We start from the raw sequence: 27120 nt of genomic DNA on the forward strand, positions 1-27120 counted from the left end.
GACCAGAGGGGTTGAAGGCTATTCAACGGTTCCTGGGCTTCGCCAACTATTACCGCCTCTTCATCCCGCACTTCTCTTCCCGGACTGCCCCAATTTCCGCGCTCACCCGTAAGGGTACTAATCCCAAAGAGTGGCCGCCCGAAGCAGAGGAGGCCTTTCTTTCCCTAAAACAGGCCTTCTCTTCCGCCCCGGTGCTGCATCGCCCGGACGGCAACAAGCAGTTCTTCCTGGAAGTTGACGCCTCCTCCTCTGGAGCCGGAGCGGTACTTACTCAAAAATCATCTTCCGGGAGAATGGTAACTTGTGGCTTCTTCTCCAAACTCTTCTCCTCTTCTGAGCGCAACTATTCCATAGGAGACCGAGAGTTATTGGCCATCAAGCTGGCGTTGGAGGAGTGGCGTTACCTACTCGAGGGGGCTCTTCATCCGGTAATAATTTACACTGACCACAAGAACTTGGCTTACCTCCAGCATGCCCAGAGACTTAACCCGCGCCAAGCCCGGTGGTCCTTGTTTTTTGCTCGCTTTGATTTTGTTCTTCATTTTCGCCCGGCTGACAAAAACGTCAAAGCAGACGCCTTGTCCCGATCCTTTCTGGTGTCCGATCTCGAGGAAGAACCTAAACATATCATCGATCCCGCCAGAGTAATGCAGGTGGCTCCCGTGAGTCTAAATCGTCTCCCTCCCGGTAAGACGTTTGTTTCAGTACCTGATCGGGAGAAGATCCTACACTGGGGCCATTCATCTAAACTAGCTGGCCACGCCGGTCAGAAAAAGACCCTCCAGCTTATTGCCCGGCACTATTGGTGGCCTACCCTGCACAAGGACATAATAGACTTTGTTTCTGCCTGTGTGTCCTGCGCCCGCAACAAAGTCCCGAGACATCTGCCAGCCGGACGCCTCCTTCCGCTTCCTGTACCTGCTGCCCCCTGGCAGCATATAGCAATGGACTTTATAACTGACCTCCCAGTCTCTGCCGGTTGTACGGTCATTTGGTTGGTCGCTGACCGCTTTTCCAAGATGGCTCACTTTCTTCCCCTGCCAGGCCTTCCGTCTGCACCCGAGCTGGCTAAAGACTTTATCCGCCACATCTTCCGTCTTCATGGCCTACCCCTCCACATCGTGTCGGATCGTGGGGTACAGTTCACCTCACGTTTCTGGAGAGCCACTTGTAAACTACTAGACGTCACCCTGGACTTCTCTTCGCTTACCACCCACAGTCCAATGGTCAAGTGGAGCGGATCAATCGGAACCTGACCAGTTACCTCCGGCACTTCGTTAATGCCCACCATTCTGACTGGGTGGATCTCCTACCATGGGCCGAGTTCTCTTATAATAATCACGAGAGCGAATCCTCCTCCAAATCCCCGTTTTTTGTAGTCTTTGGTCAGCATCCTCGGATTCCTTTTCCTGTCTCCACCTCTGTGGACAACCCGGCTGCGGAATCTCTCGTTAGCAAATTTTCCTCCATATGGGAGAGTACCCGGTCCGCACTCCTTCCGTCATCCGAGCGTATGAAAAGACACGCTGACAAAAAACGCCTGGATCCTCCACAATTTCGTCCAGGAGATAAAGTCTGGGTCTCATCTAAATATGTTCGACTCAAGATACCTTCTTACAAGTTAGGGCCTCGGTTCATCGGTCCTCTGGAGGTCATCAGTCAGATCAACCCGGTGGCCTATAAATTGAAACTCCCGGCCAACTTACGGATCCCTAACTCCTTCCATGTATCTCTCCTCAAACCCGTGGTGCTTAACTCTTTTTCCAAGTCTACAGGTACGCCTCCTGCTCCGGTTTCTGCTGAGGACGAGTTTGAGGTAGAGAACATTCTTGCCACCAAAAGGGTAAGAGGAAAGACCTTTTTTCTGGTAGATTGGAAGGGGTTTGGTCCTGAGGAGAGAACGTGGGAGCCCCGGGAGAACATCCATGCCCCTCTCATCCTAGCTAAATTTCTATCTGGCCTAAAAAAGGGGGGCCTAAAGGGGGGGGTACTGTAGTGCCGGCGTCCCTGCCCTCTGCTAGGCAGGGACGCTGTTCCCCTCACCGCTCTGCTCCGTGCCCGGCGTCCCTCTCCCGCTCTGCAGGCAGCGCGCGCTCCTTCCCGGCCACTGTGCTTAGGGCGCGCGCGCCCTCCCTCCCTCTTAAAGGGGCCGCGCGCGCCGTCCTAAGGAGTCCCCAGCCAATGGCCGGAGGACTTTACCATATATAAGGCACCTCCTCCAAAATGGAGGTGCCCGAGCAATGTTGTTGCACCGTTCTACTCTGCTTCGGCCCTCAGGTCCCGTTGCCAGTTACCTGCCAGTTACCTGCCAGATTCCTGCCAGCTTGCTGTCCTAATCCTGCCTGATTTCCTGTTACCTGCCTGCCTGAGGTCCGACAGTCTGCCTTACAACTCCGGTCAGTCTGTCTAAGGACCAACTTGCCCGCTCATCTGGGAGCGCACATCAGCTACCTGCCTGCTTGCCTGAGGTCCGACGGTCTGCCTTACAACTCCGGTCAGTCTGTCTATGGACCAGCTTGCCCGCTCACCTGGGAGCGCTTCTCCGCTACCTGCCTGCTTGCCTGCCCGGAGGCTCCGCTGTCACGTGCTGTGACCACCAGCTATTCCAGACTCTTGCCCGCTCACCTGGGAGCGCTTCTCCGCTACCTGCCTGCTTGCCTACCTGGAGGCTCCGCCGTCACGTGCTGTGACCACCTGCTATTCCAGAGACTCTCGCTTGCTCACCTGGGAGCACACATCCTCCATCTGCCTTGCTAGCCTACCTGGAGGTTCAGCCATCACTGGTCGTACCTACCCCTTACCTAGAGACTGCCCCGGTCACTTGCCGTGACCTCCAGCCCGTTCTTCCAGAGACTGCCCCGGTCACTTGCCGTGACCTCCAGCCCGTTCTTCCAGAGACTGCCCTGATCACTTGCCGTGACCTCCTGCCCGTACACCCAGAGACTGTCCCGGTCACCTGCTGTGACTGCCTGCCTGGTCGCCACCCGCTCCCTTACAAGGACCGCTCCCTTGTAAAGTAGCCCAGAGGTTCCGCCTCCCAGACCCGTTACAGGCTCCATTCCAATTCTGCCTTCTGCTGCTGTTAGATATTTCTATACAAAGGCCCAGGTCTCAGAGGCCAGGAATACTTATCTTTGGATCTTAATCCTCATTATTTGCTTAAAAAGCAATCCAGAAAACACAGTTTTTCTACGCCACTTGTTGTTTTGGGAGAGGTGCTGCTGCGTCAGGGACAGATTTGCTTGTAAATTAGGTAGTGTAGGGAGAAAAACCGTACATTACACATATCCATCTTAACAAACAGTCCTTCTGAGGACTAATCTATCTGCAGAGATATCAGGCAGGCAGGGTGTATAGGCAGGCAGTGTATATAGCAGACTGCAGTGCATATAGCACAAGAGGCTCCATTCCAATTCTGCCTTCTGCTGCTGTTAGATATTTCTATTCAAAGGCCCAGGTCTCAGGGGCCAGGAATACTTTTCTTTGGATCTTAATCCTCATTATTTGCTTAAAAAGCAATCCAGAGAACACCATTTTTCTGCGCCATTTGCTTGTTGGCACTGCAGAATACAGCCAGGTACTTTCCATATTAGAGCGCCGAGTATTTCTGGGTTGCTTGGGCGGGAACTCGGGCCCCCTCCCTGCATGTTTGGCGCTCTTTAGAGAGCCAATGAACATGCAGGGATTGTCTGTCATGCACTGTAATGCCGTAGCCATGTTGGTTGTGGGCATTACAGTGATTGGCTGGCCGCACAGCGTCATCAGGTCTATATCAGACCTGGCGCCGCCATGCTCGTCACAGTCACTCCGGATCAGGCAGTGTAGGGAGAGCTGCTGCTGTGTCAGGGACAGATTTGATCGTGTATTAGGTAGTGTAGGGAGAAAAAACGTACATTACACATATCCATCTTAACAAACAGTCCTTCTGAGGACTAATCCATCTGCAGAGATATCAGGCAGGCAGGGTGTATAGGCAGGCCGTGTATATAGCAGACTGCAGTGCATATAGCACAAGAGGCTCCATTCCAATTCTGCCTTCTGCTGCTGTTAAATATTTCTATACAAAGGCCCAGGTGTCTGGGCCAGGAATACTTTTCTTTGGATATTAATCCTCATTATTTGCTTAAAAAGCAATCCAGAGAACACCATTTTTCTGCGCCATTTGCTTGTTTTTGGAGAGGTGCTGCTGCATCAGTACCAGATTTGCTTGTGTATTAGGTAGTGTAGGGAGAAAAACCATACATTACACATATTCATCTTAGCAAACAGTCCTTCCGAGGACTAATCTATCTGCATAGATATCAGGCAGGCAGGGTGTATAGGCAGGCAGTGTATATAGCACACTGCAGTGCACATAACACAAGAGGCTCCATTCCCATTCTGCCTTCTGCTGCTGTTAGATATTTCTATACAAAGGCCAAGGTCTCAGGGGCCAGGAATACTTTTCTTTGGATCTTAATCCTCATTATTTGCTTAAAAAGCAATCCAGAGAACACAATTTTTCTGCGCCATTTGCTTGTTGGCACTGCAGAATAAAGCCAGGTCCTTTCCATATTAGAGAGCTAGAAACCCAACTATTTACAACTGTGTTTTCTCCGTCAAACGGATCACATATACGTTGTAAGAAAATACTGCCATTTATGGCCTCCATTAAAAATTTCCTTTAGTGTGTCATTGAAGCAATTCACCGCAGTTTGCTGTTCAAACTACGTACCTACAGGCCAGGTATTTAAAACTGTGTTTTCTCCGTCAAACGGATCACATATACATTGTCAGAAAATACTGCCATTTCTGGCCTCCATTAAAAATTTCCTTTTGTGTGTCACTGAAGCAATTCACCGCAGTTTGCTGTTCAAACTACTTACCTACAGGCCAGGTATTTAAAACTCTGTTTTATCTAACACACGGATCACATACAAGTTCGCTCCAAACTCAGTCATTTGTAGTGAGCGTGGAAGATATTGTCCTCCATTTAAAATGGGCAAGGCACGTGGTAAGGGACGAGGAACTGGACGTGATGTTAATGGTGCATGCAGAGGCCAAGGACAAGGCCATGGTCAAGCAGAAATTGTGCCACAACAAACACCCACATCTTCTCGTCTGACCTTCCTGTCCCAACTTCTAAGGGACCGCAGCACACCACTATATAACCCAGAGCAGTGTCAAAAGGTTGTTGGTTGGATAGCGGATAATGCATCCAGTCACTTAGCCACCACTACCACCACCCTGTCTTCCACAAGGTCAAGCCGTGAATCTGGACCGCATATTCCTCATCCTGATCCTCCTTCCTCCCACTATGCCGAGTACCCAGAGAAAACTGACCCCACACTTGGACACTCTGAAGAGCTGTTCACTTTTCAATTTATAGATTCGGGCCTCTCGCCCGGTCCACTTGAAGCGGGGAAAGAGGAGATCGCGTGTAGCGATGCCCAAATATTTGAGCAGCCACGGTCACACGAAGGCAACGGTGGGAAAGTGTCACAAGAGGTGGACGATGATGAGACACAATTGCCAGAAAGTCAGGAGGAGGACCAGGGTGCGGAAGTGGAAGACGAGGAGGTGGATGATATTGCAACTGACCCAACCTGGCAGGAGTACATGCAGAGCCAGGACAGCAGCACACAGGGGGAGGGAGGCAGAGTATCCCAACAGGCAGGAAGAAGCAGTGTGGTGGCCGCAGACAGAAGGCAGGCATCCGTTCCCCGTAACACCAACACAAAGGAAGTTGCCAGTACAACTGTTAGGTCTTCCCGAGTCTGGTTGTGTTTTAAAGACTCTGCCGATAACTCCACACAGGCCATTTGCACCACCTGCCAGGCCAGCATCAGCAGGCAGGGCCGGCTCCAGGTTTTTCTGGGCCCCGGGCGAAAGAGTCTCAGTGGGCCCCTTTAACACATACCATGATTCATGATGCAGAGAGACGGCGGAGAAATATATATATATATATATATATATATATATATATAGTACAATGCAAAGATTTCACTTCTTACATTACATGAGTGATATCTATTGTAAATTCCACAATAGCTCAGAAACCGGTGAATCGCTCCACACAGAATACTGGCCCCCATATAAGGCTCCATACGGAATACTGGCCCCCATATAACGCTTCATACGGAATACTGGCCCCCATATAAGGCCCCATACGGAATACTGGCCCCCATATAAGGCTCCATACGGAATACTGGCCTCCTTATAAGGCTCCATACGGAATACTGGCCCCCATATAAGGCTCCATACAGAATACTGGCCCCCATATAAGGCCCCATACGGAATACTGGCCCCCATATAAGGCTCCATACGGAATACTGGCCACCATAAAAGGCTCCATACGGAATACTGGCCCCCATATAAGGCTCCATACAGAATACTGGCCCCCATATAACGCTCCATACAGGATACTGGCCCCCATATAACGCTCCATACAGGATACTGGTCCCCTTATAAAACTCCATACAGGATACTGGCCCCCATATAACGCTCCATACAGGATACTGGTCCCCTTATAACGCTCCATACAGGATACTGGCCCCCATATAATGCTGCATGCAGGCTGTTACCCCCCACATAATGCCCCATACAGGCTGTCCCCCCTTATAATGCTCCATGCAGGCTGTTACCCCCCACATAATGCCCCATACAGGCCCCCCCTTTTAATGCTCCAGGCAGGCTGTTACCCCCACATAATGCCCCATGCAGGCTGCCCCCCCCTTATAATGCTCCATGCAGGCTGTTCCCCCCCGCATAATGCACTATGCAGGCTGCCCCCCCCTTTATAATGCCTCATGCAGGCTGTTCCCCACCTTATAATGCCCCATGCAGGATGTCACCCCCCCTCTTTATAATGCCCCATGCAGGATGTCCCCCCCTCTCTTTTTAATGCCCCATGCAGGATGCCACCCCCCTCTCTTTATAATGCTCCATGGAGGATGCCACCCCCCCTGCTCAGGGCCCCGGCATTTGCCCGGGTGCCCGGGTGCTGACGCCGGCCCTGTCAGCAGGGGTGGCAAAACGACCAGCCTGACCACCACCAGCATGATCAGGCACATGGCAGCAAGGCACCCGACTTTGTGGGTCGAACCCCACGGTCCAGGAACAGTGTCTGCGGGTGGCACCATTGCTTCTTCCGCTGTTGTGCATGCAAGCCAAACCGCTGTCCATGGTGCATGCGAAGACGCCTCCTGCCCTGCACCTGTCGGTGCACACACTCAAGTAGCAGCATAAGGAAGCACGTCCATGTCCTTGTCCCAGCACAGCATTCAGTTGTCCATACCCCAGTCATTGGAACGCAAGCGCAAATATGCAGCCAACGCTCCACAGGTCACACGACTAGATTCTCACATTTCACGACTGCTTGCGCTCGTAATGTTGCCTTTTAGGCTCGTGGAGACGGAAGCATTCTGCAACCTGATGGCGGCGGCCGTCCCTCGGTACTCGGTCTCCAGCCGCCACTATTTCTTCCGGTTTGCCGTCCCCGCATTACACAAGCACGTGTCCCAAAACATTAGCCGTGCTCTCAACAACGCAGTTACAGGTAAAGTTCACCTAACCACGGACACGTGGACAAGTGCTTTTGGGTAGGGATGGTACATCTCGCTGACAGCACACTGGGTTAACATAGTGGAAGCCGGGACCCAGTTTGACCTTGGGACGGAACACTTACTCCCGATGCCAAGGATTGCGGGCCCTAGGTTAATCCGGATTTCCCCCACAGTCTACAGTTCCTGCACCTCATCCTCCTCAGCCTCCTCCTCCTCAGCCTCCATCTCCAAAATGACCACATCAGTCACAAGCTGGAAGCACTGCAGCACTGCCTCGGCCAAGCGGCAACAGGCTGTGCTGAAGCTAATATGCTTAGGTGAGAAACCGCACAATGCTGAAGAGTTGTGGACAGCTCTGAAAGAGCAGGCAGATCTGTGTCTCACAACGCTGAACCAACAGCCAGGCACATGTGCTTAACTTCGTGGTTCAGCGGTTTCTCAAATCCTACCCAGAGCTGCCAGATCTGCTTGTTAAAGTACGTCGCCTGTGTGCCCATTTTAGAAAGTCAGCTACAGCTAACGCCGCCCTTGCAGTGTTATAGCAGCGTTTGCAGCTTCCGGCAGACTGGTGTATGATGTCCCCGCGCTTGGAACTCTAGACTGCAGATGTTGGGAAGGATTTGTGAGCAGGAGAGGGCAGTTGTTGAGTACCAGCATCAACAAGGCCATCGGTATTCAGTTCAGACTCCACACATAAGACCTCAGGAGTGGACATGGATGTCAGACATATGTACCATCCTCCAAAACTTTGAGGAATCCACCAAGATGATGAGCGGCGATGACGCCATAATTAGCGTCACAATCCCGCTTCTCTGTCTTCTGAAATGCTCTCTGCTCACAATCAAAGAGGATGCATTGCAGGCGGAGCATGATAAGATAGAGCAAGGAACCATACAGAGTGATTACACACAGCCAAGCCTCATCTCACCCCAACGTGGTTTGGGTGACAATGAGGAAGAGGAGGAGGAGGAGGAAGGACAGGAGCTAGTTTCATGCACTATAGACGGTACTACCTGCACAGCTGTCATACCGTCTGTTCAGCGTGGATGTCCAGAGGACAGAGAGGAGGAGGAGAGCATGGTCAGTCATCCTCTTGGTGAGGACACGGATTTCTTGCCTGTTAGTAGTCTGGCACGCATGGCTGAGTTTATGTTACGCTGCCTTTCTCATGACCCTCGCGTTCTCAAAATTTTGGGTGACAGTCATTACTGGTTGGTGACATTTCTAGACCCACGCTACAAGGAGAACTTTATATCTCTTATTCCTGAGGCGGACAGGTCGACAAAAATGGGTAGTACCAGAAGTCCCTTTTTGCGGAACTGTTAAAAAAATTCCTATCTGAAAACGCTGGCGGCAGAGGGCACACTTCGTTGGACAACCAAGGAGTTCAGGCGAGAGAGACACAACTTCAATCCAGCAGAGGCAGGGGAACACTGTCAAAGTTCTGGGAGCGTTTCCTCAGACCCTCCCATCGCACAGGCCCTGAGGCGTGGGGTACTCTCACAAGGAGTGCAAAGTTTGGGAAGATGCTGAGTGAGTACCTTGCCAACCGTACCAACATCCTCCGTGATTCTTCTGTGCCTTATAATTATTGTGTACCCAAGCTGGATACGTGGAATGAACTGGCTCTCTATGCCTTGGAGATCATGACCTGCCCTGCCGCCAGCATTTTATCAGAGCGGGTCTTTAGTGCAGCTGGTTGAATTATAACTGATAAGCGGAATTATAACTGATAAGCGCATCCGCCTGTCAACTGAAAATGCTGACAAGCTGACTCTTATAAAAATGAACAAGGGCTGGATTGGGCCAGACTTCTCAACACCACCCAATGATAGCAGCGTAACATAAACTCAAATCCATTGTTTTTTCTTGGGAGGTGTATTCCCATGCACCTTTTCACACCCACACATGGGTATACGCTTCCTGATTTTGGCTATTTGCTCTTGTCCTCCTCCTTCTCCTCATCCTCTACCACCATATCACCAGGGTAACTGTGGTCCGTGATGCAACACCCACATAATTTTTTTAAAGGGTGTTTATGATCCCCGTGAAATTTTTTTTTTATACAGTATGTTCATGTATACCCCCCAGGGGTAAATGTTTGTCAGCCCATACACTTAGTGCATGGCCATTACAAGTATAGGAGGCCTGCTCCTTTCTAATGGGAACATTTTTTTATGAGGCCCTACTCCACATCTCTTCCAAGGGGCATTGAAGTGTCTCCAAATTTTTGGCAGCCCATGCATTTACTGCATAGGCCAACACTGTGGGAGACTCTCTCCTTTTAATGGGAATTTGATGTTACTGTGGGCATGCTCTGTGTGTCTTTTTATATTCTTAGTGGGGTTTTTCCTAAAATTGGTCTGCCTTTGGACTCACTGCATACCCTATAACTGTATAGCAGACCCTCTCCTTTCTAATGGGAACATGTCGTACCTTGTTACTGTGGCCCTGCTCCCTGTGTCTTTAAATTCTTAGTGGGGTTTTTCCTAAAATTGGTCAGCCGTTGGACTCACTGCATACCCTATAACTGTATAGCAGACCCTCTCCTTTCTAATGGGAACATGTCGTTCCTTGTTAATGTGGCACTGCTCTGTGTGTCTGTAAATTCTTAGTGGGGTTTTTCCTAAAATTGGTCAGCCATTGAAGTAAATGCATACCCTATAACTGTATGGCAGACCCTCTCCTTTCTAATGGGAACATGTCATACCTTGTTACTGTGGCCCTGCTCTATGTGTCTTTAATTTCTTAGTGGGGTTTTTCCTAAAATTGGTCAGCCGTTGGACTCACTGCATACCCTATAACTGTATAGCAGACCCTCTCCTTTCTAAGGGGAACATATTGTACCTTGTTACTGTGGCCCTGCTCTATGTATCTTTAAATTCTTAGTGGGGTTTTTCCCAAATTTTGGCAGCCCTTGCAGTCACAGCATGGGCATTACCACTATAGTAGACCCGCTACTTTATAATGGGAACATTTTTTTTACTGAGACCCTACTCTATGTCTCTTCAAAGGGGTATTGGGTTGCGTCCAAATTTTTGGCAGCCCATGCAGTCACTGGATATGCAATAACAGTATAGGAGACCCACTTGTTAATAATGGGAACAACAAAGCATAGCAGGATGATAGCTCTTTAACAATAGCTACGTCCGACTGCTGGCCTTTTAAGAATAGTAAGGGCCGTCTGATGTCCCTGTAAAAATAGGCTTTATGACTTTCAGAGTCCCTCCATCATAAATAAAAAAGGATGTGTCTGATGATGTGTCACTCACCACATTGCCAGATAAGGTTGTAAAATGTTAAAATGACATTCCCCAGTGAATGCATTTGTCTTAAAAAATAATGTAATAAAAACAAAACAATAGGAATATTTCTTTAGTATAAAAAACAGCGTCACCAATTTAACCTCAATGTAATCACATTGTTCAGCTCATGCACCTCCTCCTCCATCTCCAAAATGATCACAGTCACCTCCACCTGATGAAGGCAGCAGACCGCTGAAGAAACGCGTTGTGGGCATTAGAACTTCAATAAAGAGGTTTGTTTTATACTTTTCCAGCGCCTTATCCAGTTTCTAGCGCCCCACTGACCACTTCAATTTGCACACTGTTCACTTTTCCCATGCTGTTCCCTTGTCATTTGAGCACTGTTCCCATCGATTTGGGCAATTTTTAGGCCCTCTGCAGACCGCCGGGGGGAGCCGCCTGAAAAATGCTCGAGTTTCCCATAGACTTACATTGGGCTCGTAGCTCGGGTCGAGCACCCGAGTATTCCAATTTGCTCGACCCGAGCAACGAGTACCCGAGCATTTTAGTGCTCGCTCATCCTTAGTACACTTAAAAGAGTGCATTTCCCAGTAGCATCAGAGTAGCACTGTGAAACACAGTGGACAGCTAGTAGATGTTTAGCTGGTGTGGCTGTGCAGTGGCTGCAGCAATAGCAGCATGGCAGAGAGTTAGGAAGGCACAGGCAAATAGATATGTGGCAATGTGGCAGATTACGGCCAGCAACAGCAGCCCAGACAGCAGTTGCATGGTATAGATGACATGATGGACAGAGAATAGATGACTGCCTGAATGTGGCACTTTGGCAGCAGAAGAATGGTGCAGAACACAGACAATGAACAGGCAGGTGGTATGGCTGATTTAATCACTGGCACTAGCTGCAGGTGAATGAAAGTCAGAACTGAACCATGCCTGATTCATTTTGACAAATGTTAGGCTTTTCACTTTTGATGGATAACCTTCTGCCATTGAGTGTGACAAAGCCACTAGCTGCACTGAACACCAAGTCTGACATTATGCTGGAGGCTCAACATAACAGTCCACCCAAAGAAAATTAATCCAGTTCTTGCCAATTTGCAGTCTGCTGACCCACAAGTTTATAGGATTAGAGCACAGAGAATATCTGCTGGATAAAGGACACAGTGCAGGTAAGCTTGAACCTGGATGTTTAGGCGGTGCAGCTCTGCTGTTGTGCATCAGTTTGTTGCACTGTTGCATCTGGTCCATTTTTACATTGTAATAGGCACTACTGCTTGGGATATTTGTAAAATTGTTAGTACAAAAAATAAAGGAGGCAAGTAGAGATTAGTGGATATTTTAAAATCCATTTTCGCCATCTTCACAGAATTTGTACCCAAAATTTGATGTGATGCAAATAAATTAGCTTGAATGTCAATAATGGAAAGCTTGAAATTGCTCAGAAAATTCAAGTGGGGGAGAAGAGAGAGAGAGCCCTGATAACCATAAAATCTTATGCTTAATAGGCACATTACACTTCGCTGATGAGAGAGAGGAACCCTCTGAATATAGGAGTTTTCATAATTCAGAAGATAGAGATTTACCCAATGTCCATGAAGCTGGAAAACGAGTCTGAGATACAAACTGTGCTCCACTGGGAATCACTCATCTCAGATGGCCCAGGGACTGACTACCACCATACAAGTTATGATTATCCATAAGATGTGATAGCTGCAGGGCATTATGGGGAAATCAGCACGCTCAACCAAAATGATGTAAGCCCACTGTCTGATGCTTCAGCACTGAGTGAAGTGGTGCTGTCACATGTCCACCAAGACCTGCTCCACCAGGACGTCTACTTCTGCCACTAGGCAACGTATTCAATCTGCAGGCAATGCTGGAGATAGAAGATATGTTTCAACATGAAGCTCTGGATGGCACAGGCTCTGTCCAGCCATTTAGATTTGAGTGGCTGTGACCGGCAGTGCTGTCCAGTCTGTCAGTACGGCTGTGTGTGCTGTCTAGCTGGGCGGTAAAAGCGTACTGCTGGTCACAGGCATCAGCTGATTAGAAAGTACTACTCTAATCAGTCTACGCCTGCTGTCGCTGATACAGTGAGAGCAGTTGCCTCTGATGGGAGTTTTCATTAGCCTGTGCCTGTGTTCCAAGTAAAGAACAAATTTAAATAAATATTGAAATAAAAATAAAAAAGCATTATACTCACCTCCTTAACACCTAATCCTGATGCCCTTGTCCCCAGTAAAAGAGAAAATAAAAAAACACCATAATACTCACTTGTCTGCCGTGGAGATAATAGATAATCCATACTGTCCCACGACAATCAGAATCACTTGCAGAGCAGTCACTTCAACTTTCACTGATGTGACTGATGTGACAGCTCACACTGACTACAGGAGCATAATTGCTCCGGCACTGTGTAGCACTGAGCTGCGGTGAGAAATTTCACTGGAGTTATTCAGCTTCTTAACCTCAGTGATGTCACTTACGGTGTTGTGTGAGAACTTCCTCAAGTAGCAAACAACAGTGGTGCTGTGAGGTCACTGGAGTTCATCAGTTGATGAACTCCGGTGAACTTTCTCACTGCAGCTCAGTGCTACACACTTTCTTTGTGTCAGTGTGAGCCAGCTGTCCTGGAGAGCAGTCACATCAATGACTGCTGATGTGACTGCTCTACAAGTCATCTGGATTGTTGTGGAACAGTATGGATTTTCTTCACAGTGAACAGGTGAGGGATATGTTTGTTTTTTATTTTTGTTTTTTTTACAGGGAACAATGGTTTAATTGTATAAGGCGTTAAGTTGAGTATGAATTTGCATTTTTTTACATGGGACAATGACTTCAATGGATTAGATGTTAGGTGACTATAACTGTTTTTTATTTTTAAATAAATCTGTAAAATGGTGTGGACATTTATTTCAAATAAAGGATTGTTTTCAGGCTATGAACTTTTACTATAGTGCTAGTAATGGGGGCATCTTATAGACTTCTCTCCATTACTAACCCCTGGCCTTCATGTCAGTTGCCAATACAAGGCTGACATGACCCCCAACCCTATTACCCTTTTTGTCAAAGCACCAGGGCAAGTGGGAAGAGCCTAGACTAAGCGCCAGATTTGGCGCATCTTATTGAAGGCTAGAAATATCCTCCCCTAGCGGGCGACTTTCCCTCTTCTAGTTAAGAATAATCGGTGTAAGCTGATTCATTATTTTACACATAGTGTATACTGCGGGTACTGACTACAACTCCCATAGTTGTCACCTAGTCACGCTGATGTCATGGAGAACAGGCGACAATGATGTGAGCTGCACTCAGTGCCTGTCTGGCACTCAGCACAAAGGCATTCAACAGTCCGGCACTAGAGCTACCATGAGACACGATGCCTTGAACTTAGGTAATCTTCAGGTTACCAGAATTCAGAGCCACTGGTTCTTCTGGAAGCTATGAGGCCTGGAAACTTCATGGGAAACTTTGAGGGACATTTTAGGTTTATTGGAGTTTCCACCTGCTGGAGGCTGTGAACTAAGATTACCTTGAATTAGTATTTTGCTGTACATGGTAATTAGTGATAAGCGAGCACTAAAATGCCCGGGTACTCATTGCTAAGGTCGAGCAAATTGGAATGCTCGGGTGCTTGACCCGAGCAACGAGCCCAATTTTAGTCTATGAAAAACTTGAGCGTTTTTCCGGCGCCCCACCCCCACCCCGGAGGTCTGCAGGGTGCCTAAAAATTGCCCAAATCAATGAGAACAGTGATCAAATGAAATGTGAACAGCATGGGGAAGACTCCTGGAAGCAACTCTGACTCCCAGGTCACTACTTTTACGGGCTCACAATAAAACATACAAAAACTAAACCAAAATGGATTTTCCTGGGAAAAATGATAAGGAACATCCTTTCCAGGGTAATGATTTGTATATAAGGTAAAACAAATAACCAAAAACAAAAATGCTCCTCCACACCTTGGGCTATGTTCACATGTAGCATTTTTGATGCGTTTTTTGCACTTTTGCATTGCTTTCAACTGTGAAAAATACATTCACCAGTAAAAGTCATTTTAACATTTTACTACCTTATCTGGCCATGTGGTGTGTGAGACATGATGAGATACATCCTGTTTCATTTATGAAGTCACATAGCCTATTTTTATAGGCCCATCAGGCGGCCTTTACTATTGTTCGAGAACCATCAGCTGGCTATGCTTTGTTGTTCCCATTATTAAGGAACGGGTTCCCTATACTGTTATTGCATATGCAATGACTGAAAGGTCTGCCCAAAATTTGGAAAAACTACCATACCCCTTTGAAGAGACATAGAGGAGGTCCTCATTTAATTTTTTTTTCCCATTATTAAGGAGTGGGTTTCCTATACTGTTATTGTGTATGCAGTTACTGCAATGCCTGCTCAAAATTTGGAAAAACCCCAATACACCTTCGAAGAACATAGAGGATGGCCTTATTTAAAAAAGTGTTCCCATTATTAAGAAGCTGATCTCCTATACTGTTATTGCGTATGTAGTGACTGCTAGGGCTGCCAAAAATTTGGAGCACTGTAATACAACTTTGAAGAGACCTAGAGGAGAGCCTCAGTAAAAAAATTGTTACCATTGTTAAGGAATGGGTGCCCTATACTGGTAATGCTCATGCCCATGGCCATGCACCTGCAATGCCTCCTTTTTAATTGTGAGCAGCGAGCATTTCAGAAAGCAGAGAAGCGGGATGGTGACACAAATTATGGCGTCATTGCCACTAGTGTGGAGCCACCCCCGTAGTGTTCGAGTTCGGTTTGGTTCGTTGAACACCCTTGTGTTCGCCGAACTGTTCGTCGAACTGTTCGTCGAACACCTTCGAACACCGTTAAAACCAATGGCAGGCAAACAAAAACACATAGAAACACATAGAAAACACCTTCAAAGGTGTCCAAAAGCTGACAAACTGCTCAGAAGATATAACTAACACATGGAAAAGTGACAAGTACATATAGTCATGCGAAAAGAAAAGAGGTGGAGAAGTAAAAGGATGGGGAGACACAGATATAGGCATGTCATGCCCTTCTAAAATCCAAAAAGTGAGAAGCCGACATGGCCAGTCCGTTCCTGCCCGTGCGACCTCCGTGTCGCCGGGTTTGTGCCAGAGCCATGGTGGACCCTGATGGCCAGCCCCCCTCTCGCAATACTGGTGCCTGTCCGCTGGTGGGTCGAGCGAGCCCCCCTGTGGTGGAGGCAGCTCTAAGTTTTTAATTTAAATTGTCTCTATAATTTGAATGAATACACTTTAAATCCTTTTACAAGGATCTATTGAAGGGCAAGTCTCATGCCAGCAGCCGCGTAATTCCAGCTCCAGTAGCGTCCACTAAAGCTGCTGCAGTTAAAAAGCTTTTATAAGGATCGAGCACGTCCCTGTATCGCAATGCGTCACCTAGGCTGAAGATAAATGGAAATGTAGCACCCCGAGGGCTCGGTTGCTGCAGAGGTATTGCACCTCACCCAGAGGTGTGATATCTCACTCTCAGGTAAGGATGGAGTGTGGATCAGGACCCCGACACCTGCATGCATTACACCACATTGCCATGGGGCAGGGCGACCAATATGCCCCTGAGATGGGCACGACAGTCCCTGTCCCTGGCTGGAGTGGGAGGAGGGAAAACTGAGGAAGGGGAACCCTGTAGTGCAGGAGCAGGGAGGAAGCAGTTCCTGGGTGCATTGAGAAGGGAGTATAAAAGGTGGGCACCATCTTAGTTCAGTGCAGAGAAGTCTGAGCAGAAGTGACAGGGAGCAGGTGCTCTGCATGAGCTCTGCTCCAGAGGCGGGCCTAGTAACAGAGACCCTGGCCTGGAAGAAGGAGTAGGAAGGAAGAGGAGCGGAGAAAGCTCCAGGAACAAGGAACGAAGGGATCCCAGGGGTGTGGACGGGCGAGTCACCACCGCACGCCCGAATCCATCTGCGTGGAGGGGTCAGGCCAAAGGGGGAGACCGGTTCCCGAAGCAAGTGGAGGCAGGAAACGACCCTCAGCTAGAAACCGGAGGCTGTGACATTTTATGTGGCGCAGCCCCTCGCTACACCCGCTAGGAGGACAGCACATAGGGTCAGGGAAATTGGCGCCAAGTTTACCAAGAGGAGGCCCGAGGCAGCCGGACAGAAGGGTTGGTAAGAAAGGCCAGACAAAGGACACACAAAGGGGGTCCTGTGAAGCACTCCAAAGTTATCTAGGAGTTGTCTGAGCCCCTCACCTGGTGAGCACAGTACGACGTGGGCAGCCGTTACCTGCAGAAGTGGTCTGGATAATAAGAACTGTGAGTAAAGGCCCTGGACTGCATCACTGACTCCGTGTCGTTACTGCTGCTGCCCTGCACCATCACCCCCATCCTCCGCATACACTGCCCTGAGGCTATACTCCTCCCGTGGGGAGTTATGCTACGCTCTGCTGCACCCACAACACCAGCCTCAGCGGTCTGCCCTGCAGCGGCGGTTCACTCTGACCGCAATCCACGGGTGGCGTAGTCTGACATTTAAAAATCAAAACCACATAAATAGTTCTGCCACTGGTTTGACCGCCTTGAGCCACGGAACCGGGTCGCCGCCACGCAGACTACAAACACCAGCATCGACCAAAAAGGGTCCGGCTCCGGATGTCCCAAGGCCCAGGGGGCGCGTCAGAACATTTTCATCACCTTTCATAATCAAAAATGGGACAAGGCAGGGATGTCCTCTGTCCCCTCTCTTAAATATCCTAGTGACGGAGCACCTGCTCTCATCAACTCGCCATAACCCCAATATTAGGTGGATTGAGGTGGGAGGCACAGAGTACAAGTGCTCTCTATTTGCTGATGATGTCCTAGTATATATCACTCAATCACATATATCCATCCCTGCTGTTATGGATGAAATAGATCACTTTGTTACATGGTCAAATTTTAAAATCAATACAGCGAAGTCTGAGGCCCTCGATGTCTCCCTCCCCAAATCCATACAGGATTCCATCCAGTCCAACTTTCCCTTTGCCTGGCCCTCACAGGGTATCAAATTCTTAGGAACTCCTATTCATAGAGACCTCTCCCATCTATGTTATCTTAATTTTGGGCCCTTTATTGAACAACTCCATACAGACCACGGTTGGCAAGTTAGAACTGTAAGATTCACTACGTGAACCACTGGTGTTTTGTGGAAAAGCACATGTACACTGTGTTCCAAATTATTATGCAAAAAGTGTTTGGGAGTGATAAGGGAAGAATTTGTTTGTTTGTCAGTTAAACTCATTGATGGTGACGTGTGTCAGGGCTCTTTATATCACTGTAAGCAATTGCAGACACCTGTGCTAATTAGTTTGGCAGGTGTGTTCAATGAACGGCAAGACTACTTAAGAAGGATGTCCCACATTATTAAGCAGCCTACATATTTTGCCAAAATGGGAAAGAAAAAGGAATGCGTCGGCTGCTGAGAAGCAACAAATTGTGGAGTGTTTAGGTCAAGGCATGACTAAAATCAACATTGTGCGATGATCAGGATGAAGTGTGTTGGCAATCAAGAAGTATGTAGCTGATTCACAGTACAAATGTGTGCGTGCTGATAAGGGCAAATTGAGGACTCTTTCCTACAGGCAATTACGTCAGGTTAAAAGAGCAGCGGCAAAAAAGTCCTGTCATAGCAGCAGACAAGTTTTTGAAGCTGCTGGTGTCTCCAACGTCCCCCGAACAACAAGATGCAGGGTCCTTCAGAGGTTTGCAGCTGTGCGTACGCCATCCTGTCGACCTCCTCTATCCACTGCACACAAGCAGAAACGGCTCCAGTGGGCCAAACATTACATGAAGACTGATTTCAAAGCTGTTTTGTTCACGGATGAGTGCCATGCAACCCTCGATGGTCCAGATGGATGGAGTGGAGGATGGCTGGTTGATGGACACCCCACGCAAACACGGCTACAGCGCCAATAAGGAGGAGGCGGAGTAATGTTTTGGGCTGGAATCATGGGGAGAGAGATTGTCAGCACCTTTAGGATCCCTGAAGGCGTAAAGATGAACTCCGTAATGTATGTGGAGTTTTTCAAACAGCACTTCCTGCCATGGTTCAAGAAGAAGAGCCATGTATTCCGCAGCAAGATCATTTTCATGCACGATATTGCACCGTCTCATGCTGCACATAACACATCTGCATCTCTGGCTGATATGGGCATAAAAGGGGACAAACTTATCACCCCCATGCTCCCCTGACCTCAACCCCATTCAGAACCTCTGGAGCATCATCAAAAGGAGTGTCTATGATGGCGGGAGGCAGTTCACATCTAAGCAACAGCTCTGGGAGGGTATTCATTTGAAGCAGAAACCATCCAAAACCTGACAAATTCAATGGACGAGAGAGTTCAGAAGCTCCTTTCGAACAAAGGGTCCTATGTGCAAATGTAACATCACCAAGAATAAAGTTTTGAGTTGAAAACTGTTTGATTTCAGTTTCTAATAACCTGCTAATGCTTATAATTTCAAAAATGACCATTTTTTTGGTCTTTATTAAAATGAAAAGGGTGATCGAAGAGTGTGGGGGATCTAAGAGTGTGGCAACCCAGTAGTCAGGATTACTTCGAATTCTGACAATCTGAGGGTCATGTTGCAGGTAGTGCAGCAAGAAGGCACTTATGTGTCTTGCGCATCTCGGAGCCCCAAAATTATTTTCCGGGCTAGATGCAGCTAAAAATTATTATTCATTTTAAATCTGGTGGAGCTTAGTATAGCTGGCCTAATAGAATCAGTACTGCACACTGCTACCAAGCCCAAATTATTTTCCAGCCAAGATACAGATAAACATGATTAGTAATTTGAAAGCTTAAAACGGTTGGTGAGGTGATTTTAACCAATCATCAAGCTTTTACTCTCCCCAGGATGACACAGGGGTAAAAAAGTCGTTTGGGATCCATGATTTGTTCATCTTTATGATCGTGAGTCTGTCTACATTATCAGTGGAGAGCCGCGTGCGCTTATCTGTCAGCACACCACCAGCAGCGCTGAACACACGTTCAGACAGAACGCTGGCTGCGGGACATGACAAGATCTCCAAGGCGTAAGTGGCGAGCTACGGCCATTTATCCAGATTGGAAGCCCAAAAAGAGCAAGGGTCCAGTGACACAGTCATGGCTTCAATGTTTACTTGGAGATACTCCTGTACCATCGTCTCTAGGCGCTGACTATGTGTCAGACTTCTTGTCTCCTGTGGCCTTGTAAAGGATGAGCTAAAAAAGTGGTGAAATGATTCCGCAAAATTGATGTTACCAGCAGATACTGTGTTTCTGTTACGGTTTGAGTGCTGAACACTCGACGGTCCCACGGTTGGCAAGTTGGAACTGTGAGATTCACTACGTGCACCACTGGCGTTTTGTGGAAAAGCACATGTAAGATTCTGCAACAGTCTCTGCTGATTCTCCTGCATGCGTGCATCCGTTTCTATGGCAGGAATTATTTCTGCAAATTTACTTTCGTACCGGGGATCTAAGAGTGTGGCAACCCAGTAGTCAGGATAATTTCTAATTCTCCCAATTCGAGGGTCATGTTGCAGGTAGTGCAGCAAGAAGGCACTCATGTGTCTTGCGCATCCAGGAGCACCAAGTCCCTCTTGTGTTGGTGGCGAGGTAACAATCATGCTTCCTTCCTCTGTCCTCTCCCCCTAACCTCGCATAACAGAAATGTGATCAAGGTCTCCCTCATCTGATGAGTCTTCCATCAGTTCGTCCTCCACTTCTTCCTGGGCTCCTGCACCTTCCTCACTAGTTTGGCTGCTACCATGCGCCCTGGTAAAACCATCTCCCCCACCCTCACATGCCTGCCGCCTTGGTGCTGCCGACAGTCTGGACCTTGCAGATGTTAGCCCATCCGCATACAACTCCTCCTCCTCTACTTCCTCCACCTCCTCTTGTGCCACCACCTGACTCCGAATTCTGTTTAACATGTGCTCCAGCATGTAAATCACCCGAACAGTCATGCTGATAATGGCATTGTCACCACTAAACATCTTCTTCGCCATTTCAAAACTGTGCAGAAGGGTGCATAGGTCCCTGATCTGAGACCACTCCTCCAGCGTGATTTGCCCCACCTCTGGATCCCGTTGGCCCAGGCTATACGTCAGAACGTATTGCACCAGGGCTTGTCAGTGCTGCCACAGTCGCTGCAACATGTGCAGAGTTGAATTCCACCGGGTAGGCACATCGCATTTTAGCCAGTGAAGTGGCAGGCCCAACGACTTCTGTAGAGATGTAAGTCGCTGAGCTGCAGGATGCGAACGGCGTAAGTGAGCACACAGTGAACGTGCCCTCTGCAGAAGGTCATCTAGTCCGGGATAGTGGGCTAAAAATTTCTGGACAACCAGGTTCAACACGTGAGCCATACAAGGCACGTGTGTGACATTGCCCCGGCGAAGGGCCACACCCAGGTTTGCAGCATTGTCGCACACCGCCTTCCCTGGTTTCAGGTCCAGTGGAGACATCCACTCATGAAATTGGTTCTCCAGAGCTGACCACAACTTCTCAGCTGTGTGACTCACATTTCCCAGACATTTCAAAGTAAAAACCGCCTGATGACGTTGAGCCCTACTGCCAGCATAGTAAGGAGGTGTGCAGGATCCCTTCAGCGGAGTTAGAAAGCTTGTGGCATGACCAGACTGGCTTTGGGTGCCGGTGGAGGACCGAGAGGAGGTTGAGGAGGCAGAAGCAGTGGAGGAACTTTGACATAAAGAGGATTGACGCACAACTCGTGGGGACGGCAAGACTTGGACAGCAGCCCCATGTCCTGCTGTCACCATAGTTACCCAGTGCCCAGTCAGCGACATGTAACGCCCCTGTCCATGCCTACTCGTCCAAGTGTCTGTGGTGAAATGCACCCTGTCACACACAGAGTTTCTCAAAGAAGCGGTGATGTTGTGTGCGACATGCTGGTGGAGCGCAGGCACACCTTTCTTTGAGAAGTAGAGCCGACTGGGCATCTGGTACTGGGGCACTGCGACGGACATAAGATCTCGAAAATCCTCTGTGTCCACCAGGCGGAAAGGCAGCATTTCTGTAGCCAAGAGCTTGCAGATGGTGAAATTCAACCTCTTAGCTTTCTCATGGCTAGGAGGAAATGGTCTTTTACTTGTCCACATCTGAGGGACTGAGGGCTGGCTGTTGTGCTCAGACAGGGTTGTTAAGGGTGTCCCTGGCAAACTGCGGGTCTGTGAGGAAGATGCAGGTGGACAGGTTAGGTTGCCTTGATCCAAAGGTGGTGCTATCGATGTCGGACAGCGCTCAACACCAGCTGGTGTTACCACCTCCAAAGAAAATGATGACCTGCCAATCACGCTGGCTGTTGCGGGTAAAGAGGTGGCAGGTCTGCGTCCCAAAACAGGTGTGACTGCTGTCCCCCCAGTCACAGAGGATGAAGAGGCCGCAGATGCACAAGATGGGGCAGACGGTGGTTGACCCGGCAGGCTAGGCCGCATTGTAGCACAGTGAGCTTCCCACTGCAACTTATGCTTCATGTCCATGTGCCGGTTCATGCATGAAGTACTCAAACTATGTATTTTGTTGACAAATGTTACAGATAACACGAGTTGGGTCATCTTTATCGGTCTGAAAAAATGCCTAGGCTATGCAAGGCTTAGCACCCATGCGACCTGAAGAGCCACCACGACTTGTGGTCAGAGGCAGAGTTGTGTTTGAGGATGCAGTTGTTGACGTGCCTCCAGTACTACGTCTCTGTCCAGGAAGGCGCAACCTGACCTCGTCGTCACTAGCATCCTCCTCTGCTGACCTCATCTCTTGGCTGACTGTGGGTTGACAGTAAGTGGGATCTCCAACCTCATCATCATCACCCTGTGTGTTATCACACCCGTCGTCCTCAGAGACAACCTGTTCCTGCCCTGACAAAAAACTAAAGTTGTCGCTCCAATCAGGTATTTGAGTCTCATCATCGTCCTCCTCATTGTCTCCACCAACAGGAGTTACAGTTTGGGAATGAGGGTCTACATTATGGTCAGAACCTTCTGCGTCTGGTCCTGGATCCGACTCATAAAGATTCTGGGCATCAGTTCAGATCATTTCCTCGTCTGGATTCACAGAAGCGCTGGAGCCGACATCTGATTCCCAGGCTATAGTATGAGTAAACAGCTCTGCAGACTCAACCATCTGTTCTACCTCATACTCAGACGGGCAGCTGGAGATTTTGGAGCTGTGAGGAAGCAAGTGCGTTTGGGGTGACACCTCTGAGGACTGGAGTATTTGTGATGTTGAAGTTGATGTGGAGGAGAGCCAACTTAAAGGAGCACTTGATATCCGTTGAAGCACCTGCTGTTTTTGTGCCTCATCTGGAATTTGTAGCGATTGGCGTGGCCGTAAGAAAGGGATCTTATCACATTGTCCGCTAAAAGAAGTAGACATTTTAGTTTTGCTGGAAGATGGTCTTTCTTCTGCAGATGTTACTGTTGCTTTAACACCTACTCCACGGACACAACCAATTTTCCCCTTCCCAACACACCTATTCCCCTTTCCACCAGCAGCAGGCCTTTTTCCACTCATTTTGGTGGTTAACTAATTCACAACTCTGGAGTTGTTTGCACTAAAAAACAATGGATGGGAACCGAGCAGAGCTGAGTGGCCAAACTTTGGTATTAGGCCAAAACTATTGTCTGGGTTAGATGCAGAAAAAAATAATATTCAGATGGCAACCTGATGGAGGTCAGTATAGATGGACTAATAGAACAAGTCCCACACACAGCTAGAAGTCCAAATATTTTTTCAGAGGTAGATGCAGAAATTTTTTTTATTCAATTTGCAACCTGATGGAGGTCAGTATAGATGGACTAATAGAACAAGTCCCACACACTGCTAGAAGGCCAAATATTTTTTCAGAGCTAGATGCAGAAAAAAATTATATTCAATTTGCAACCTGATGGAGGTCAGTGTAGATGGACTAATAGAACAAGTCCCACACACTGCTAGAAGGCCAAATATTTTTTCAGAGCTAGATGCAGAAACAAATTATATTCAATTTGCAACCTGATGGAGGTCAGTATAGATGGACTAATAGAACAAGTCCCACACACTGCTAGAAGGCCAAATATTTTTTCAGAGCTAGATGCAGAAAAATATTATACTCAATTTGCAACCTGATAGAGGTCAGTATAGATGGACTAATAGAACAAGTCCCACACACAGCTAGAAGCCCAAGTATTTTTTCAGAGGTAGATGCAGAAAAAAATTATATTCAATTTGCAACCTGATGGAGGTCAGTATAGACGGACTAATAGAACAAGTCCCACACACTGCTAGAAGGCCAAATATTTTTTCAGAGCTAGATGCAGAAAAAAATGATATTCAATTTGCAACCTGATGGAGGTCAGTATAGATGGACTAATAGAACAAGTCCCACACACTGCTAGAAGGCCAAATATTTTTTCAGAGCTAGATGCAGAAAAATATTATATTCAATTTGCAACCTGATAGAGGTCAGTATAGATGGACTAATACAAGTCCCACACACAGCTAGAAGCCCAAATATTTTTTCAAAGGTAGATGCAGAAAAAAATTATATTCAATTTGCAACCTGATGGAGGTCAGTATAGATGGACTAATAGAACAAGTCCCACACACTGCTAGAAGGCCAAATATTTTTTCAGAGCTAGATGCAGAAAAATATTATATTCAATTTGCAACCTGATAGAGGTCAGTATAGATGGACTAATAGAACAAGTCCCACACACAGCTAGAAGCTCAAGTATTTTTTCAGAGGTAGAGGCAGAAAAAAATTATCTTCAATTTGCAACCTGATGGAGGTCAGTATAGATGGACTAATAGAACAAGTCCCACACACTGCTAGAAGCCCAAATATTTTTTCAGAGCTAGATGCAGAAAAAATTATATTCAATTTGCAACCTGATGGAGGTCAGTATAGATGGACTAATAGAACAAGTCCCACACACTGCTAGAAGGCCAAATATTTTTTCAGAGCTAGATGCAGAAAAATATTATATTCAATTTGCAACCTGATAGAGGTCAGTATAGATGGACTAATAGAAAAAGTCCCACACACAGCTAGAAGCCCAAATATTTTTTCAGAGGTAGATGCAGAAAAAAATTATATTCAATTTGCAACCTGATGGAGGTCAGTATAGATGGACTAATAGAACAAGTCCCACACACTGCTAGAAGGCCAAATATTTTTTCAGAGCTAGATGCAGAAAAAAATTATATTCAATTTGCAACCTGATGGAGGTCAGTATAGATGGACTAATAGAACATGTCCCACACACTGCTTGAAGGCCAAATATTTTTTCAGAGCTAGATGCAGAAAAAAATTATATTCAATTTGCAACCTGATGGAGGTCAGTATAGATGGACTAATAGAACAAGTCCTACACACTGCTAGAAGGCCAAATATTTTTTCAGAGCTAGATGCAGAAAAATATTATATTCAATTTGCAACCTGATGGAGGTCAGTATAGATGGACTAATAGAACAAGTCCTACACACTGCTAGAAGGCCAAATATTTTTTCAGAGCTAGATGCAGAAAAATATTATATTCAATTTGCAACCTGATGGAGGTCAGCATAGAAGGACTAATAGAACAAGTCCCACACACAGCTAGAAGCCCAAATATTTTTTCAGAGCTAGATGCAGAAAAAAAATATATTCAATTTGCAACCTGATGGAGGTCAGGATAGATGGACTAATAGAACAAGTCCCACACACTGCTAGAATGCCAAATATTTTTTCAGAGCTAGATGCAGAAAAAAATTATATTCAATTTGCAACCTTATGGAGGTCAGTATAGATGGACTAAAAGAATGATGCTATGCCCAAAAGGTTTTACTTCACTAGGTGCAGGAAAAAAATTGGTATTCTCTACACAGGTGGTGTAGCTTGCAACACAGATAGGCTACTCCACTGACTACCACACTCTGCAATAGGCCAAAAAGGATTAGCTTTTCTAGATTTAGCCAAATGCTGTGAAAAAAACTTGCACAGCACTGTCACAGACCTGCCTGGCAAAAACTGATAGGAACTGATCTAACTTAGTCCTGAAAAGGACTGCAATTACAATTAGTCTTTACTCCCAACCTATCTATTTAAGAGCACAGACCTGCCTGATAAAAGTCGTAGGAAATGCTGTAAGCTAGTCCTTAAAAGGACTGCAATCACAACTATTCCCTACTCCCAAGCTATCTGCAGATTTGTGCGAAAATTGGCTTGAAATTAATAAGGTATAGCGCACACAGCAACAGCGGTGCCGTCTAACATGCAGCTGCAGCAGTGAGAAAATGGTGGCAACGGGGAAAATGGCTGGGTCTTATAGGGCAAGGACATGTGACATACACTGCCAATGACACATGCCCTTGCTTGTGTGAAAAAAAGCACTTCGCTCCGTGTGTGCGCTGCTGATTGGCTGACAGATTGCACCTCCCCACTGTAAATGCGGGAAAGAGAAAAAAAAATGGAGATCTTCATTATTCCTGCAGAGATCCATCCCCTGCCCCTCCCCCCCGCCTCGCTGTACACTCAAACTGCGTATTAACATTAATTTTCATCTTTACTGAGAAAAAATCCAGTTATGATTTTGGTGCACGAACAGTTATCGAACATAACCTCGAACAGCCAAATTTTTTTCAAATCGTTCGTGTTCGCCGAACAGCTCGAACACCGCCCAAAACAGCTCGAATTTGAGATTGGCGAACAGTTCAAGTCGAACACCGCTCATCTCTAATTGCCACTTACCATCTTGGTGGAGTTCTCACAGGTTTGAATGAGGGCACAGATGTCTGACATCCATGCCCACTCCTCAGTTCTTACGTGTGGAGGCTGACCTGAATGCCAACAGACGTGTTGAAGCTGGTACTCAACAACTGCTCTCTGCTGCTCAAAATCATTCCAAACATCTGCAATGTTGATTTCCAATGCGTAGTCACATCGCACACCAGTCAATGAGCTGGAAGCTGCAAATGCTGCTGAAGCACGGCGAGGGCGGAGGAAGCTGTAAGTGACTTTATGAAATGGGCAAACACGTGGCGTACTTTGACAAGCAGATCAGGCAGATCCGGGTAGGTTTTGAGAAACAGCTGAACCACTAGATTGAGCACAAGGGCCAGACATGGTACGTGTGTGAGGTTGCCTAGCTTCAGAGCCACCACCGGGTTCCGGCCATTGTCACACATGACGATGCCTGGCTGTAGGCTTAGCGGTGACAGCCACAGCTTTGCATGCTCTGTTAAAGCTGTTAACAACACTTCAGAGGTGTGCGGTTTATCCACTAAGCATATTAGCTTCAGCAGTGCCTGTTCCCGTTTGGCTGAAGTGGTGCTGCAGGGCTT

Source organism: Phyllobates terribilis, unplaced genomic scaffold (genome assembly GCF_046119375.1).
Source record: "Phyllobates terribilis strain yellow unplaced genomic scaffold, ASM4611937v1 Scaffold_1__5_contigs__length_1240528914, whole genome shotgun sequence".
In the NCBI taxonomy this organism is placed as follows: domain Eukaryota; kingdom Metazoa; phylum Chordata; class Amphibia; order Anura; family Dendrobatidae; genus Phyllobates; species Phyllobates terribilis.